We start from the raw sequence: 15,236 nt of genomic DNA, 5'->3' as shown, positions 1-15,236 counted from the left end.
GAGAGTAAATGGGAGTATGTAGTAAGGTGTATATAAGCTTATATGTGACAGACTGACTTGATTTGTAAACTTTCACTTAAAGCACAATAAAAATTATTTAAAAAAAAACAAAACTCAAGAAGTTTTAGTTTTGGAATTTGATAATTCCAGGAAACATGTTTCTGAACCAGCAATTATGTAAAAACAAATATAAAAAATTGATATTCCCTGTCTAACATTCATATCTACTGTAAGTTCAGAGAACTGAATTTCTGTAAGTTGACCCTCCCGCATTTGTTGTTATGTATTAATAGTTACATTAATATTTGTTCCCAATTTATATAAGTCTTTTGACTTTAACACTTGTTATTGGCGACTTTTAATCTGTTTCTTTTTTTGATCTGTTATATATTGATCCCTCTCGTTAGTTCTAATGACTTAATCAGTTGATTCTCTTGGATTTTTGAGGTAGGAATAATAATTTGAAAATAATTATAACTTAGTTGTTAAGTATTCAATATTCATGCTAAATGTTTCATTGTTTTTGCCATATTCACATTAATCAATCTCGTCATCTCAAAGTTGTAGCAAATAATAATTTGGATAGCAAGGATTTTTATTTATTTTTTTATTTTCTGACTTTGGAGGGAAAGTTTTTAAGTGTCATCATAAAAAGACAAATTTAGTAATGTGGTCACCAATATAAATTTTACAATTAAATACTTACTCAATAAAAATCATGAGTTTTAGTTCTCATGCTTTCATATTCCTGCCTAGAAATACTGGATTTATGTATTTTTTGCATGGCTTTAAATTAAACTGTAGATCTGCAGAAGACATACATTATAAAATTTTAAGTTAATCTAAACAAAGGCAAAGTTTAAACAATAAAATACATTGACAAAAAAAATATGTGATCATTAATCAAATTGATGTTTGGAGACTGAAGTATTTAATAAGAGTAGACAAAGAGATTTAACAAACAAAATGTTTAACAAACCTTGAGTAACGAATGACCATACTAGTTTTAGACTAAGGTGTTAAACTACTTTTGCTGAATGTAAGGTAACACAATCAAATGATATAAACATCATGAGCACACACACACACAATTACATTTACGTGTGTACTTATATGTGTACTTATTTGTGGCTACATTATTTCAGCTACTACCCATCTGCCATTTTGTTACACTGTGGTAATTGCACATTGCTGTGATTCTGGAAGCTATGCCTCTGATATTTTAAATACCAGCTGTGTCACCCATGGTGGACAGGTTTTAGGGGACCTTTCAGACTAAGATAGACTAGGAAGAAAGGCCTTGCTATTTACTTCCAAATAGTAATCAACAAAAATCCTGTGAATCACAAGACAACATTGTCCTGCTCACTTGCTTTGGACATGTCATCAGGAGAGATCAATTGCTGGAGGAAGACATCATGTTAGCAGAGTAGAAGGCAAAAGAAAGTGAGGGAGACCCTAGATGAAATGGATTGGCACAATGGGGGCCTCAAACATGTCAGAGTTCATGATTATGAAGCAGAAGAAGGCAAAAATTCATTCTGTTTTACATAAGATTACATTACCATAAATCAGAATTGACTCAAAAGCAGCTATCTATCTCTATTTTATTTCAATAATGATGACATAGCTCCAAATGCTTTTGGAGACAATTTGCGGCAATCAATTTTAGCATCTTAGATGAACTTTTGGGAAAATATTTTTCCTCAGTGATTGCTAGTTTTTTTTTTTTTAATGTAAATATTAAAAAAACAAAAAAAAGTCAGACATAACTTGGATTTTTGAATCATTATATCAGTGCTTTTAAAATTTTATTTGATTCCAGAATCCTTTCTTCAAAACAGATAAAACTGCTTAAACAAACTCTAAGTATAAAATATATAAACACTTGATTGGGGTGATGGAGAGTAGAAGGCCCTGAATACAAAAAATAATTCTTTTTTTAAAGTTTTTATCCCCCATTCACTTAAAAGTTTTTATCCCTCACAGCAACCCTATAAGACAGGGTAGAACTGCCCCGTAGAGTTTCCAAAGAGTGCCTGGTGGATTCAAACTGCCAGACCTTTAGGTTAGCAGCTGTAGCACTTAACCAACACGCCACCAGCGTTTCTGAGGTGCCTCTCCTGGACTCAAACTTTCAACCCTTCAGTTATCAGATGAGTATATTAAATATTTGTACCACCCAGAGACTCCTCCTTTATCCTTACTTTCAGTATAAATATTGAACTGCCATTACAAAATAGTGATTAGTTTCAGAATCCAGGGGATTTTGTTATTTAACTCTCCACATGCATTTAATTCGTATATTTGCCCTCCTTTTGCCATTATTAAGTGATTAAGAACAACTAAATATAAATCAGGTAATTAGAATTAGGGGTGTAGTTTCTGAACATGGGGATGTGTAATTGCATAGTATTATATGATTGTTTTAACATAATATTGTAATTGAGATAAGATGTGCACACCCTATAAAGTGTATGCACACAGGAGTATGTATGTATTACAGCACTGAAAATGGGGTGTGTATGTGTGTGTGTGTATGTGTGTGCTAGTTGTCCTTTGAGTAGACTCCAACCTATAGTGACCCCACGTGTCAGGGTAGAATAGTGCTCCACAGTGTTTTCACTGGCTGTGTTTTCAGAAGTAGATCTCCAGGCACCTCTGGGTGGACTCTAACATCCAAACTTTTGTTTAGCAACTGAACGTGTTAACAGTTTGCACCACCCGGGGACTTCTCTATATATACTTGATAACTTAGATTGTGCCTAAATAATTGAGTAAAATAAACCATAATATATATGTTTTCTATTAGATGTATATATATATGGAAACCCTGGTTGCCTAATGGTTAAGAGCCATGGTTGCTAACCAAAAGGTTGGCAGTTTGAATCCACCAGGCAGTCCTTGGAATCTCTATGGGGCAGTTCTACCCTATCCTATGAGGTTGCAATGAGTCGGAATCAACTCAATGGCAATGGGTTTATTATATATATGTTTTAATTTTCTCCTCTCTCTTTTTTTTTTTTTAATTGAGGTAAAATTCACAAAACATAAAATTAACCAATAGTCATTTTAAAGTGTACAATTTGTAGATTTACTATATTCATAATCTTGTGCAACCATCACCTTGATCTAGCTCTGAGATGTGTTCATCACAATCAAACAAACCTTGAACCCAATAAACAGTCATTCCTCTTCCTTCCCCCATCCCACAGCCCCTTATAACCGCTGCTCTATGTTCTGTTTCTTTGGATACATCTCTTGTGAAAGTTTCATATAAATGGGATTATAAAATATGGAACCTTTTGTTGTGTCTGGATTCTGTCACTTAGCATAATGTTTTTCAAGGTCCATCCATTTTGTAACTGAATAATATTTATATTGCTGAATGATAATCTGTTTCACAAATATATTGCATTTTGTTTGTTCATTAGGTATTTGCTTTGTCTCCATCTTTTTGACTATTGTGAGTAGTGCTGCTATGAACATTTGTTTACAATGCTTGAATGTTTGAACATGTTTGCAGTTATTTTGGTTATATCTAGGAGTGGACATTCTGGGTCATATGGTCATTTTCCATTTAACTTTTTGAGGAACTGCCAAACTTTTCCACAGTAGCTGCATCATTTTGCTTATCATCCATCAATGTACGAATGTTCCAATTTCTTCACAGCCTTTCCAACACTTGTTCTTTCCTTTTATTTATGTATGTGTTTATTTTTATAACGATTCTGGTGGGTGTGAAGCAGCATCTCATTGTGGTTTTGATTTGCAATTTCCTAAACTATGATGATGTTGAGCATCTTTTCATCTGCTTATTGGCTATTTGTACATCTTCTTTGGACAAATGTCTATTCAAGGCATTTTTACAATTGGCTTGCTTTTGTTTGTTTTAGGGTAGGAATTTTTATATCTTCTAGATAAACAGTTGCCCTTGAGTCACTTCTGACTCATCCAACCCCCATTTGTGTCAGATCGGAACTGTGCTCCATAGGGTTTCCAATGGCTGATTTTTTTAGAAGTATAATTTTTTTTTTTATATTGCCAGACCTTTCTTCAGAGGTGCTTCAGGGTAGACTCAAACTTACAACCTTTCAGTTAGCAGCCAAGCATATTAATCATTTGCACCACAAGAGACTTATCTAGATACTAGACCCTTATCAAATGCATGATTTGCAAATATTTTCTCCCATCTGTATGTTGCCCCTTCATTTTCTTGGTAATATTCTTTGCTGTACAAAATTTTTAATTCCTATGAAGTTCTACATGTCTATTTTTCCTTTTATTACTTGTGCTTTTAGTGCCATTTCTAACACAGAGGTTATTTTTTATATGTATCTTCTTTCCTCCATCCACTTAGCAATACTAGTGTTGGGTTAATATAACGTGACTATGTCTCCTGACCACTGATACTTGTTCCAGTGATGGGCACCTTACTGAATCTGGGTCAGTAAATGCCTTTCTCAGAACTCCTGATTTGGGATTGAGTATGTTCCATATTCTCAATGATGGTGCCAGAAAGCATGAAATATAAAATCATGGTCTTACTGGTAATCATTTTTTCTTGCTGCATAGAGAAAGTCTGTAGTTGGAGAGAATCAAAGTAATAGGAGAAGATAATTACAGACCGGTGTCTGATACAGTTTGGATTATTCTGGCTTTTGGTTACAATGATCTTTGAGACCCACATTTGTCCCTCAGCTTTTTAATATTTTTTCAGTAAAATTGTTTGATACTAACAGACATTCCTTAGGACATTCTTATTCACTTTTTTTTTTTTTTTAAGCTAAGTCAATTTGAAGTTTCTTCCTTTGCATACAAATGAGTCTAACTAATGCATGGCTAATTTGAACTACATAGAGCATTAAAATGGAAAATGATGCTTCATCAACTAAATTAGCACTGCATTGATTTTATTTATCCTGTAAGTTAAATAATTAGACTCACTTCCTTGTTTCCTCCACAAGCACCACCTCCTTATTACTCTGAATTTCGTTTGTTCAGTATCCTCCTTTTTTTCCTTCAATCCTGCTTCTACTATAAACTTTCCCCAAAGTTACATTTTAACACCCTATCAAGTATCCATTTGTCTCTTCTTATTACTTTAATTGCTTACTAAACATTGCCTATATTTTCAATAGTATAAATATGCACATTGTCTTGGTGTTGTTGTTTTTGTGTGCTGTTGACTTGGTTCCAACTCATTGTGACCCTACAGAACAGAGTAGAACTGCCCCCTAGGGTTTCCAAGGCTGTAATCTTTAGGAAGGCAGCCTGCCCCATATTTCTTCCACAGATCAGCTGGTGGGTTTGACCTATGCACCTTTTGTTTAGCAGCTGAGCACCTAACAACTGTGTCACCAGGGCATCTTGCAGATTCTTATTCAACGTTAATTTGGTCTCAATAAATAATAAACTACTAAAACTAGCTCAAGAAAACAGAAATGTATACATCAAAAAAACAAGAAGAAAAGAATTGTTACTTGTATCCAAGACCTGGAAATACAGAGCGACACAATATTGGGGAGTGGAAAATCAGAAGCAGAAAGTACTGTCTCTCTTCGGAGAGAGCCAACATTATCTCCCATTTTTCCTTCTCTCTGTGTGTGTTCTCCACTGTCATGATTCTCTCTTAATAATTCACTGCAAAATAGTAACCCTTGTTCCCTTGCAGATTCTCTGGCAGTCCAAATCTGTTCTAGTTAATTACATTACATACTGCCCTAAGACTCAGAGACTTAAAGCAACACACTTTTATTAACTCATAGTTCTGTGAGACAGGAATTCAGGTGGGCATTCCTTAGCGGGCTCTCTGCTTCAGGGTCTCTCACAAAGCTGCAGTCAAGGTGTCAATCATGGCTGTCATCTCATCTGAAGGCCTACCTGAGAAAGAAGCCACTTTTAAGTTTACTCATTTGTCTCTTGGCAGGATTTAGTTACTCAGGAACTTTTGGACTGAGAGTCTTGGTTCCGTGTTAGCTGAGGTCCTTGACGTGTGATCTTCTCTAACTTGACACCTTGCTTTGAGAAAGTCACCAAAAGAGGGAGTGTGTTAACACAATCTTTTTTTTTTTTTTTTGCCTAAAAAAAAAAAAAAATCCACCATCTTTGTTGTGTTCTATTGATTAGAAGAATGAGCCCTGGTGGCACAACAGTTAAGTACTTGTTTGCTAACCAAAAGGTTTTTTTACTGGAACCTACCCAGTGGCTTTGCAGGAGAAAGACCTGGCTATTTGGTTCTGCACAGATTACAGCCAAGAAAACTCTATGGGGCAGTTCTACTCTGTCACATGGGGTCGCTATGAGTTGGAATCAACTCTACAGCACCCAACAGTAACAACATTGGTTAAGAGCAAGTCACTAGATCCAGCTCACATTCAAAAAGGAGTGGTAATTACACAAAGGCATGAATACAAGGAGGCAAGTATCATTTGGAGGCCATTTTACAAGATACAATAATACCTTTACAATAATACCTCCAAGGTATTATTATTTATGTTCTGTACATTTTAAAATTTAATCTTGGCTTATCCCTTTTTTTTCATTTATTTATCCATTTACTCATTTAACACATATCTACTGAGCCCCTACTATGTACCAAAGAGTGTGAGTAAATTGTATATACATAGTGCTTGCCCTTATGCAGTTTAAATTCTTGTCTGGAAATAGGAATGGCAAAGAAAGAAAGAAATTAAGAAAGAAAAATCAAATTAAAACCTGTAAAAAAAATACAAAAGGGACCTAAACAGAGATTTATTGGGGAAGTGGAAACTTTTCTAGAAAAGGGAAATACAAGCAGTCCCCAAGTTACAAACGTCCAATTTATGGACAACTCCTACTTGCCCTTTAATGTTATGTAAATCCTTCCTCACTTTGAAACAATTGAACTAACCCCTACTAGCAATAAATTCCTCATCACAATCACCTTCACTTGTGGCAAATGCGGCTTTTAAATCACTGAAAAGGCTTCCAGTCTTTTCTAGCGCTAACGTAAGGCTAAATAAGAACCGTATGTACCTGTTCCGACTTACCTACAAATTCTATAAATTCAACCTAAAGACTTAAAGGCACATTTAGGAACAGATCTCATTTGTAACACGGGGACTGCATGTATGATAAGAGAACTCAAGGTCATCTGAAGAATCAAGGGGGGGAATTCCCAGGAATTGAGAAGGAAATAGGAAAATGTTCCTTGCATAGGAATAACATGGTCAAACCCTGGAAGCAAGATGTAGATTGACACTTCTAAGGATGTGAAAGAAGACCTGTGTCGCTGAAGCACAGCAAGCAAGAGATGAGAGTGAAGACTCTCCCTTGACTGAGTCTGTGTGGACTGTATATGTTCCTGCAAGAAGTACAGACTTTATTTTAGGTACCACTGAGTGGTATTAAGCAGGAAAGTCACAAGTTCTTTATCGAAGATTAAACATTTTTGGCACAGCTTTTATAACTTCGGATGATTTATGTTGTATTTCCTCAGAACTATAGATCATTTCCCTCGAACTTGATCTCTCTACTACTTAGATCATTAACATGTGCAGAATGTTTTTAAAGCTAATATAAAACTTTTTTATTCCCTCAACCACTTCCAGTAACTCTGCATTGCATTCTAATATCTAAAAGTTAGGTTTACAGAGACAATTAAAAATATGAAAACTATATAAAAAAAAAAAGAATGTACTTTACATGCATATAGTTATCTATTTTACATGGGGTTTAATTTCTGAAGCAAACACGTGGATTTAGCTTAGAAACATTTCATTACTGAGACACTTCAAAAATCTACTTTTTTGAAATATGACTTGTCATCATTTTATAGACTAAATGGAATGAGTTGATCTCAATACCCATATTTTAAGTGCTCTCATCAGAAGCTAGCAATGACATTGAGGTAATTGACTCCCTAGAGATGACTGCCTTGCAACGAGTTATGTTGCTGTCGATGTGTTCCCACTGAACTTGGATAGTGTCTTATTAACAGAGCAACATGCAGAATATATTCATTGTAATACTGTCACTGCATCTAATTTTAAATTGTCAGGGGGTGGTCTGTCTTTGACTTGAAATAAAGAAATAGATAATATTATATTTACATATGTATATAAAATTAATATGAACCTTGAACTGCTTTGGTCATTTAATTTCTGGGCTATAAGCCTTTATCAGGGAAATAAAAACATATCCTTGGTTAGGTTTTTGTATTATTTACTAACAAGTAGCCTCCGTTAGTCTTTGAATGTATGATTTATGGGGGCACAATTAACATTCCATAAGCAACTCTCTAATTGTGTCCATTTTAACTACCAGTGTTCTGAAAATAATTCAAGGCCATGTGGATCTCCTAACTCTGTCATATAATTATTCTTTGCAACTGACAATTTTTGCTTTCTGTTAATAGAATTCATCCTGCTGAAAATGTATAGAAGTTATAAACACTGACCATGGGACTTAGTTTGAGAGACCCTGAGCTGAGTTCCAGTTGTCATGCCTATTAATTATTTTGAAATTACATTACTTTATCTTTAAAAATCTTTAGTATAAGTCAAGATTCAACTAACTTGTAGTTAGAATAAGTCATATCACTTGACCTAACCAAACTTAAATTCAACTACAGAGTTCTGAGAATAACAGCTTTTGCAAGTCAACCTTTTCTAAGTCCCATTTCTCTTTTCTTCCTCTTCTAATTAGGCCATAAATACTTTTTCAGAGCATGAGTGTGAAGTTAATATTTAGGGACGACGATAAAGAAGGAGGAGCTGGTATTATCGACAGTAATGATAAGAGTAGACATTGAAAAATTCAAAGATTTTCAACGCCATGTAAAATACAATCTAAGACCCAGTGTGGCCTACGGACCACACATTAATAACATATTTCTGTTTTATTCAACCACGTCATCACTCAGTTTTCATTAGGGTTGATAGCAACAGAATAAATGGGAAAATCTTCCATTTTATTATGTTTCTTTTTTTATCACATTTTCTAGAATAGAAAAGATGATTTTTATTCTTCATGTTAGTTCATTATTGTGCTGAAAAAAAGAGAGTTACATTAAGCCCTCGGGTTTATGTAACATTAGCAGAAGTTCCTCTTAAACACAGTAGATTCATTTTATGTTCTTATAACCACACATAAACAGAGCATTCATGTTGCAGGTCATGACGACTGTGCGTTGTTAGGAGCAAAGCACAAGGGCATTTATGGCTCATGGCTTAGTGGAGAAGATAACCAAAAAAAACAAAATTTAAACTTGGCCCTAATACTTGTGGGAATTTAAGGAAGAAACTTCCTGTAACTGGACCTCAACAATCTATTGCATTTTCTTTTCTTTCATTATCCCTAGAGAATAATCATAGTTATGCATTGGAATTTTATCATCACGGATGATAAAAATATATTTTTGATATATTCTACTTACATATTACTACTAACTATGATGTAATACTACGTTGTATATTTTAAAATGTAAATATATTTATATAATACTGTGTGTATCATTTTTTAAATGTTTTAGTGCAGTGAAAATATACACACCCAAACGGTGACGTCTGTTTACATCGCTGCTTTCAGGTCTTTTGGGTGTATACCTGATCGCGAAATTGCTGAGGCCACTCTTGGTAGTTCTATTCTTAACTTTTTGAGGAACTGCCAAACTATACTGCACAGTGGCTGTACATTTTGTATTCCCACCAGCAATGGACGAGGGCTCTTGATTCTCTACAACCTCACCAACACCTAAATATTCTTTTTTTTTTTTTTAAATCATTGTCATTCTAATGGGAGTGTGATGATATCTTACTGTGATTTTGATTTGCATCTCCCTAATGTCTTTGTCTAATTAGGGAGATGTGCGCTCCTTGGAAACTTTATGGGGCAGTCCTACTCTGTTCTAATTAGGGAGATGTGCGCTCCTTGGAAACTTTATGGGGCAGTCCTACTCTGTTCTATAGGTTGGCTATGAGTCGGAATCGACTCGACGGCACTGGGTTACTGGGTTTAATGGCTAATTGGGGATCTGGTGGTACAATGGCTAAGAACTCAACTGTTAACCAAAAGGACAGCAGTTCAAATCCACCAGCCACTCCTTGGAAATTCTGGGGACAGTTCTACTCTGTCCTATAGGGCACTGAGTAGGAATTGACTCAAAGGCAACAGATTTGGGTTTTGTTTGTTTGTTTTAATGGCTAATGTCCTTTGAGTATCTTTTCATGTGCTTGTTGGGCATTTAAATATCCTCTTCAGTGATGTAGATATCATTTTGAAGTTTTCTTTTTCACTTATATTGTTTTATACTACTAAAGTCATCACACATGCCCAAATTTACTTGCTCTTTCTCCTTTGTTAATATACATTTAGGTTGTTTCCTATTTTCAATACTACATAAAATTGTGATTAATGATGTTACTTTGTGCACATATGCAAATGTTTTTCTAGTTATATACTTCTCACTTTGTGAAATTAACTATGCATTCAAATGATGCCTGTACCATTTTATCCAGAATTCTAAATGAGCTTTTACTGGAGTGCTGTTCAAGGTATGCAATAGACCAAAAATAAAAATATAATTACTATAAGTTTTAATGATATGAGGTCACAGATTTTTTTACAGATATGTAAAAGACATACATTTTCACTCTTTTCCAATACGTTCATAAATTTAAGTCGTATTCTCAGTCTTTTTTTATAAGTTATGGGTTATCATTGCTATTATTATATTTCATATATTACTTTTTATTTTATGTTATTGGTATCCTTTCTGCTTCGTTTCTCAGAAAACAGATATTATTATACTCAACCAAAAGTCCTCTTAAAAACATTATTGGTCCTTTTTAGATCTTAAAGAGTTATTTCTCCTTGAGTTTTCTAGAAGACCTTCATTGGTCTGGGGTAATTTTTCATATTTCCTATTTAAAACAAATAAATTTGCAATAATTAAAATACTATACATGTGAATATCCCTCTCTTTGCTCTGTTGTTTTCTCCCTTGCTGCTTGTGAATTCTCACAATTCTCCACTTTTTGTTGTTGTTGTTGTTAACTTGCTATGTTAATCACAAAAATTACAGTAGTTGCACACAAATATTTTGAAAGAATGACATATTTAAAAATTTATTATTAACATATAATATTATTCCAGAGCATTAAGTCATTTTCTACATGTTTTAGTTATAGAATTACTTCAAAAAGAAGCATTCTTGTCATAGAGAATAATTGTCTATTTTCTGATGGGTAAAATCTCTAAGATTTTTGTTAAGAAGGGAGACAATGGGATAGTGCTCACTGCTTAATCACATTGATAAAATACACAATTCAGACTTTAAATAATTAAAACTTTGTGGTTTTTAAGCAAATTGATCTTATTTGCATAGGAACAGCAATGTATTTAAATTATAATTTTCACAGAGAATATTTATAAACGTTGGAGCTTCCTAAAGTGTCATCTAAATCTATACCTCAAAAAAAGGAAAATTTTAGAAAGGTTCATCAGGTTCTTTGGGATTTTTTTTTTTAACCTTATATCAAAATTCATGTTGGTTATGTTAAATTCATTGATAACTTATGTTTCAAGTGGATTTTATTGACCTTCTGAGTATGCATTCAAGTTAGAGCTAAGTGGTTACAAAATCACAGTGTGGTCTACTAGGAAGTGTTATTTTGTACCCTGAAGAAGAGAGAAGTATAGCACACTTAGAAGAAGATTCTTTATGAAGTTGATCCTAGAGGGTAGTAGGAGGTTTGGCTAAGAAATGGAGAAGGTTCTGTTTTAGTCTGAATGTGACGGCTAGAAGAATAATAGGAAACAATGATATTCTCTCAAGGATTTCAGTGATTCTATTTATTTGAAATAGAATCATTTCTCTGGTTAAGACATTTTCAAATTACACCCTGATTACATCTCAGTGGGAGTTTGTCTTTAAAATTCTTTAAAACCTGGTGTCTGATAATGGAGCAGCACCCTGGTGATTAAATAAAAGCAATGTCTTTTTTTTTTTACTTTTCTTATAAATTTTAATCTTGATGTCTTAACACAACAAACTAGTTTTCTTTTTTCATATGAACTCCTGAGTAGGTGTAGGAAACTGTCCAGGCAACTGTCTTGTACAGAGCAATTCAAGAACTGAACTTAGAGAGATTGCACCATTCTGCAGGTACCAAACCAAACCAAACCAAACCCATCGCCATCAAGTCGATTCTGACTCATAGCAATCCTGTAGGGCAGAGTAGAACAGCCCTATAGTGTTTCCAAGGAATGGCTGGTGGAATCAAACTGCTGACCTTTTGTTAACAGCCAAATTCTTAACCATTGTGCCACCAGGGCCTCATCCAAAAAAAAAAAAAAAAAAGTTGCCATGGAGTTGATTCTGACTCATGATGATCTCATGTGTCTCAAAGTAGAACTGTGCTCCTTAAAGTTTTCAATGGCTAATTTTCTGGTAGTAGATCACGAGGTATTTCTTCTTAGGCACCTCTGGGTAGACTTAAACCTCTACCTTTTGGTTATTAGCTGAGCACATTAGTCATTTGCACCACCCCAGGGTGCCCTGTCAGGTGCAGATTTCTTGGGCAACATGGGAAAATGCTGGAGAATCTCAATTCTTTAAACTGGAAGTGAAGCTTATTATTTTCACTTTCAATTCCTTGTCCAAAATTAGTCATCTGTTCTTTGCAAACACAAGGAGAGAAGAATGTACAACTTCCTGTACCTGGGAGAAAAGAATGGGGAAGTGGATGAGCTTTAGTGTGTCTACTACTCAGAGCATCCTAGATGGTCAGACGGATGGTCAAAAATAGAGACGCAATATCCTAATGTGGTAAAGATGATGGTCATCTAAGAGTTAACTTAAGATGACAAAACACTGTGGCTTTTTATTTTTGCGTCATGAAATAACTGTAAGACGTTTAAACAGTAAAATACTGAAGGGTTAATAACATTGACTTTCCATAAACGAGGAATCTCAGGTTCAAAGTGATTATGTAAATTTACCATGTTCATGCAGTTAATGAATTTTATAGCTGAGATTTGTACCCACTTCAATCTGGCTCCAAAGGCAATGGAGTTGCTATGCTACAGTGTTGCCAAAGAGAAACAAGAGCTAAAATCAATGTTCTCCATTTCACTACTGAGGAAATTAAAGACAAACATCATTGAACAACTTGTCCTGGTACTTACAATTATGGAGTATGGGAGTCAGAAGGAGAACCCAAGATCATCAGAAACCCCATCCTGGGAATAAAAAGGAAGGGATAAACAATTAGCTTAATGTCACAGGTTTTTGAGGAACTTCATGATTCAGAATATATGTCATGACTAGGAATCTCGGATGATCTTTAAGGTTACTATGCCTGTGAAAATTTGGAGAGGCTGAAGGGGAAGATGAGAGCCAGGTGGGTAATTTTATGAACACATGCAAGCAAGGGAGATTATTATCTTTGAAGATAGCTGAATCCTGCCAAGGATTTCTCTACAGTAAAAAAGAATAGTTGAAACTGAGACTCAAAATTGTGTGAATGGAGAAGTAGAAAGGATGATCTCTAGAGAGTGCAGGAGTGGGTAAGATTCAGAACATTTAAGGAATTTTAAATCTTCAGTATACTTTTTTCTAAAATATTAAAAATAATAAGAACCAATATAATTTATTATCAAAAATATTTAGGAGTAATTTGGTTGCCCTTGTCTTTAAATATTTGGTACTGTCATTGGTAGCAAGGAGGCAAGGGGAATCATAAATAAAATACTAACAATATTAGTGATAATAATATAGATGCTGTTTAGATATATGTTGTTGTTGTTAGATGCCATCAAGTCAGTTTTGACCCATTGCGACCCTATGCACAACAAAACGAAACACTGCCCAATCCTTCACCATCCTCACAACCGTTGTTATGCTTGATCCCATTGTTGCAGCCACTGTATCAATCCATCTCATTGAGGGTCTTCTTTTTTGCTGGCCCTCTACTTTTCCAAGCATGAAGTCCTTCTCCAGGGACTGATTCTTCCTGATGACATGTCCAAAGTATGTGAGACTAGTCTTGTCATCCTTGTTTCTAAGTAACATTCTGGTTATTTTATATGTATATATATACACACACATACACACGTATACATACATATACGTGTGTATGTGTGTGTATATATATATAAACTGTACAGTAAAACTTGCAAGAACTAGAATATGTATAAGGTGCAAACCTATCAGAGAAGGAAAACTCAAATATTTCCACTAAATAGAGAGTGATGCAAAAGTGGTGACCCCACCCTGTCAAAGGCAGAAAACTTGTCAGACCTGGAAAAACAAGTTGAGTTCTAGCTCTCACAGTTTTCACTGTAGATTGTTTTCCACACAGATGATACTTTTAGTAAAGAGGTTTTAAATTTCAGCCCTCAAAATTTGCATAACTTTTTCCAGCCCCAAATCAATTTATTTACTATATTTGCCTAGTTGACACAAGAATATAGTTTTTATTTTGTTTTCTGTGTTTTGCTTATTTATGTGTTTGTTTTCAAAATGAACAGAGGTGCTTGAATTAAAGAAGTGGAAAGGGAAATAAGACTCATATTACATTCCAAATTCATGAACAAAAATCATTTTCTTTAAAAAAGTAATGTAATTTATTTGTTGTGGTTGGCATTTATCAGTTAATTCAATTAACTTAAAAAATATTTACTTTACCAACTCAATTTAATCATGTATTTTAGGTGACTCGCTAATAGTTGATCCAATTTTGTGAATTTCAGATTGTCAGATATGTATCTAGAAAACCGTGGCGAGAACAGCTCAAGCTGAGATTAAACCAGAAAGTATGGAATATGCATTTCTTAGGGATTTAGTATTTTATGCTTTGGGGGAAACATCGTTAATATTTTATTTTGGAGAGTTTGACTAAAACAACTGGACTTAAATTTTCTTTGTATTATTGAAAAATAAAAATAAATTTATAAGGTAATATTTAATGATACTTTTTCATTTTTATTTCTAACTTTTAAATTCAGAATTGCATTTCTTCATTATCTCAACTAATTGTCTTAACTGTATATGTGCCTAATAAAGCAGAGGTTGATTTTTCCATTTCAGAAATTAGTGACCTGAGTCGTCCAATGAAAGAGGAAAAATTATAATTAAAAAAATTCTTGATATCCAAGTTTGGGCATGATCCAGCACATTGTATCATGGACAGTCTCTTGGTAAGGGTTACAAAGGATGCTTAATAAAACTAGGTTTAGGTACATGTATCTAA

This window comes from Loxodonta africana, chromosome 20 (assembly GCF_030014295.1).
Source record: "Loxodonta africana isolate mLoxAfr1 chromosome 20, mLoxAfr1.hap2, whole genome shotgun sequence".
Lineage (NCBI taxonomy): Eukaryota > Metazoa > Chordata > Mammalia > Proboscidea > Elephantidae > Loxodonta > Loxodonta africana.
Note: the sequence above shows the minus strand (reverse complement) of the source record.